The following is a 4,825-nucleotide window of genomic DNA, read 5'->3' as shown; positions in this document are numbered from 1 at the left end:
TGGAAGATATGGACATTTTACAGAAAAGTAACAAGTAAAGATTTATTCTATGCTGAAAAGAGCAGGGAATCATTTTACAAAAATGTTTGCTTACACGCACACACGGAAGGGTACGATGAAATAAATGTACAATATGGATTTAAATATCCAATGTAGTAGTCCTTTCTCTGCTACTTGGAAGTCGGAAGTCAGTTTCTCTCGTGTTTCCCACATTACCTTTGGCAGTATACCAGTAATTACAACTAGGAAGTTGCTGCATTCAAAGGCGAAGTCACTCCGCACCACATGAGCAGGAACTATTCAGCTTAGGAGTGACCCAGGAAGACGACATACAGTGAATCTTGGAGCTGAGGAACATTAACCTAAAAGGTGAGTGAATTTTTTTTGTAAGAATGTGTATATGTGTATATATATTTTTGCTTTTAGTGCCATTTAAACTTAAACTTTCTAGTTTCAGATTGTCCAGTGAAATGCCACAAGGTTCTGTTATTCCAAAAACTTTTCATTCTCTTATTATACAGGCAAGCACAGAACCTTATAAGTTGTTTTTTTTAAGTTCTGATCATTTCCATTGAATAGTAGTAGGTACAGCTAAGAAATTTGCTTCGACTGCTGTAGAGTCTTTCCTTTTAAATTGCCGAGATCTTTGTTGCTGTAATGTAGCATAAGGAAGTGAATGTTTCTGCTGTTGGAGTGGGTGTTGCCCCAGGCACAAGCAAGCAGTTGTAAGTGAGGCATATCTAAGCTGTTAAATCCACATCTAGAACGCATGAAAATCACACTTTGAAAATTTATGAAAGATGGCTTGTGTAAATCAAAAACCTGTAGATTCCTAGCTTGTCAATGACCGTTAAATTCAGAAAAGTTGGTCATTTCTTTCAACATTTTAACAAAAGGAGTATATAGGGAAATATTGAGGGAATATGAGGAAATGGGGATAATCAGTATACAAGAAGTATGCATACATTTGTCTTTTACATTTTGTCTTTCAAGTTGTTTGAAACTGCTGCTTCTTAATTCAGTGTAGTTTATTTTTTTCAGATTAGAAAACATTCTTGCTTATTTTATTCTGGTCACTTAGAATCTGCCTTCTCAAGGGTGTGACTGTTCAAGCACATCGCTTTTGAATTGCATTCAACATCTAACTGTAGAACATCAGAGTAGAATAAGTTGCCTTTGCTGAAGTTATCTTGCTTTTTATCTCGGTCTCAATTCTTGTGCAACAATAAGTGCATAGTGAAAAGTACATAAATGTACCCATGGAAACCTGGGTTATGACTGAACAGCGGTTCAAGATTGAAGTGTTGACTCAATATGAGACTAATCAGTTAAGAGTTTCTTTACTTTGTCACTTGTTTCACTTTCTATAAAAACACAGAAGGTAACTGGCAGTTGCATCTGCCTCTCTGATCGTTTTTATCAACTGTATATTTGTGTCTATGTAAATCGTCAGATACATTACCTTAGTAACACTTTCAAGTTATTTAAGAAGTGCATGACCAAAATCCTTTGCATGTAGTTCAGTATGTGCCATTCCTGTGACTGAAATTTTACAAAAAATGGTGAACTTTAAACACATCACATAATCACACTAGATAATAGTATCAGGTGTGAATTAAATAGCTTGACATTTGTACCCTAGCGTATCACAAATAGGTCCTAGACAACCACAAGATTTTCATTCCAACTTACTTAAGTCTAATTATCAACTTTAATGTTTTTTCTAGATGTTTTGAAGCCAATGATTTAAAACGTGCACTTTATTCAATTAGCGATAAACCTTTTTTTGGGTCTGGACAGAAGTGAAACATTTTCATGAAGTAATTAGTCTTATTATTTGATCACGTGAGATTACGTAAGGTGACCCTCCAAGAATCGCATCTGACATCTGATTCAGAAAGAATCCTGTCTTTATATAAGTTTCCTGGAAATGATAACTTATACGTTTTCCCTGTTTTTAAAAACACAATCACAGGGGGAAGAAACATCAAAATTGAAAGGTTTGTGTAGATGGAGATGACAGACTTGTGACTGATTTAAATAAAAAGGTTAAAAAAATGTTTTGGCTGATTTAAACTGTAAACAGTTAATTATAACTGATTTAATAGGAATCCCATCATTCGTTCCAGAATCTGTGACATGGTTCTAACCCCGCAGACCTCTCATGTGCATAAAATGGCTTTTTAATTTAAATAAAAACGTTACTCAAATAACTTTGCAGGCTTCATTACAGTATTGTAATGCTCACTGCTACACTAATGCTTTCTTTCAATCCTGTTTTCCTCAGACTCAGGATGGCTGATTGCGTCTGCATCATGTGGTCCATATTCTGGCTGCTTGTGTTGATTTTCCTTGCCTGGCCCATCAGTATTTTCCTAGGCGGCCTTTATGGGTTTGTTGCTCCACTTACAACCTGTGTGGGACTAGACCAAGTGACTGAACTGCTCCTCCAGGGTGTGAACCTTGGAAGAACCTGTGCCCAGAACGTGCGAGAGGGAAAATCCCTCTGCTGAAGGAGCCGACCGCCACGCAGCAGCAGTGCATCTCTTCCACTGGAAAGTCTTTTCACCGAACAGACATTTAAGCACAAGTTGACTCCAAAATGACAAGTTCTAAATTTCCAAGCTGTTTTCTACTTTTTGGCTGCTGGATGAATTCAGAACGAACCCAAGACAACAGCTACGATATTATTCCCGGCTAGTTTTTCCAAGAGGTGTCACCTTGCATTTTCAACCTCTATTAAGTTTTTTCTAAGGTTAAAATAAAATGCTAAAAAGAGCTTGAGGCATTTTGTCCATCTTATTTTTAATGTGTGGGTATAATCCTTTGTAAACAGGAAGTTGTAGTATCGAGCAGCCGATACTGATATATCAGCTTGACTAAATTGCAAAGAGTTATTTACAGATAATCTGTATGTTTTTGTATTCAAAAATCTGCTCACAGCCACATAAGAGATTATACAATAGCTAGATACAATATAATAATATTTTATCAACACTGGTTAATCCAAGATAACTTTCATTTCTATTATGATTGTATAGTATAAAATAGATTTTTAGTCTGTATTAACAGGTTAAGGTTTTTTTTGCATTATGTATGATTTATAATACTGTCTTTATACATTATCAATGTTATACTATGCCCCTATTTGGCACAAAACTCAGACTATGGATTCTTGATATCCCAAAAAGATCACAAAAAAAGTAGATTTTTAGACTGCATTAAAAGTTATACTTTTTCTGTTAAGGTTATTTTTGAGCTACAAAAGCTTTAGCATTTTCTCCACTGCTGGTAACATTTGTGCTGTGATTTTATGATGCACTGTACATTTCTGTATTTTATAAGAAATTATATGACACTAAAATGCAACCAGGCTGCGTTTAAAAAGTTGCACAATAGCAGTTTTCACAAGCACTACATTGAGGTGGGTCATGGGTTCATTCAGTTCTTCACTGGGCCAGAAAAGGTTGGCGGGTGTGTCTGTTCCTCTATTCTGTATACAGTACCATCTGTTAATTTAAAGTGTTGCAAATTTAATTTATTGCACACAGCATTGCATGTGATCTGCCTAGATGTCATTTCTGACTAGATTATCATATTAAGCATGTGCTTAACATCTGGGAATACACGAGGATGGGCTGTCAGTGTTAAAACATACTGTGTCACCACTGGGCACAAAAATCAGACTCTTGGTTCTTGGAAACACATCAGACATGCCTGTGGCTTTAACATCTGTGCAGCTTCTTTAGGGCTTTCCCACATCTCTTTAAGAAACCTGAACAACACAACCTGATGACATGCTGCCTTCTCCTCTTAAGGTCTACAAGACAGAATGAGATGATTTAAAGAACAAGGAGATTCCAGGAGCCATAGTTAATCCAGAAGAGAGACGAAGTGGATGAATGAGTGCAAAAGTTTCAGATTTATCTGTTAATTTAGTGTGAAAATAGACATTCAAGATATATTTTTAACGAAAGAAAAAAACCGAGGCGCACAGACCCTTTACTCTTCGTAACCCTGCCTTTGAGACGTATGAAGTGTTATGGAAAGAGAGTTGAAGCTGTGTCACTGCTTCAGAAAAAAATCAATCCAAACTCGTTCTTTGCTTCATGTCACATGACCTGATAAACTCTAAACAAATTATTCTGGTATTCAGCATTTTATAAAAAGCAGGATTTTCAGAAAACCTCTTAATCAATAGATCTTGCGGATGCTGTGTATTCACATTTGTTTTGTATGTAATTCCTGAATATTCTATTTTTAATCAAAAGCTTTCTGGTTTTTGTAACTGAATGTACAGTAATAAGACAGTAACGTACAGTAACAGACATAATTCTGTTATTCTGTAAAGTGGAATTCTCAATCTTTAAAATGAGTTCGAAATCTGGCCTTATCTCAGGTGATCAATTGTAATATATGAATAAGGTCTAATTAAATTGCTTTTTTTGAAGTCCAAAATTCTGCCCCCAAAGTACAAGCAGTAAAGGCAGAATGTCACAAGTTCTGCTTTAGTAATTACCTGGCAATTGTCAAGCCTTTCAATAGAAGGCACCTAGACAGGGAAAGGTATATTACAGAAACCCGTGGTTGGTCAATGTAAACATATTGAAATATATTGTTGACTCCCAATGTAGTGATTTGTGTAAACATTGACCTAATAAATAAGAAGAACAGTCAATTAAAGCTAGGCATCCTGATTAACAACCCTACTGTACTTATGTTTTTAACTTGACTTCTAGGTGCAATTAAGTTGTTAACCATTTTCAGTTTGCTCAAGAAGGGATTAAAGTTCACCTTATCAAATAAAAGAATGCAGAACTACTCA

At 35.7% G+C, this 4,825-nt stretch overlaps 1 long non-coding RNA gene across 1 annotated transcript; it reads left to right on the top strand.

Annotated features, from left to right (window-relative positions):
- The first annotated feature begins 255 nt into the window (after nt 1-255).
- LOC148828263 (uncharacterized) lies at nt 256-2,777 on the top strand. Its single transcript, XR_016091692.1, has 2 exons — nt 256-369; nt 2,288-2,777. It is a non-coding gene; the product is annotated as an uncharacterized LOC148828263 (long non-coding RNA).
- The last annotated feature ends 2,048 nt before the right edge of the window (nt 2,778-4,825 follow it).

This window comes from Atractosteus spatula, chromosome 9 (genome assembly GCF_055471065.1).
Source record: "Atractosteus spatula isolate fAtrSpa1 chromosome 9, fAtrSpa1.hap1, whole genome shotgun sequence".
Lineage (NCBI taxonomy): Eukaryota > Metazoa > Chordata > Actinopteri > Semionotiformes > Lepisosteidae > Atractosteus > Atractosteus spatula.
Note: the sequence above shows the minus strand (reverse complement) of the source record. Positions and strands in the feature narration are given on the sequence as shown.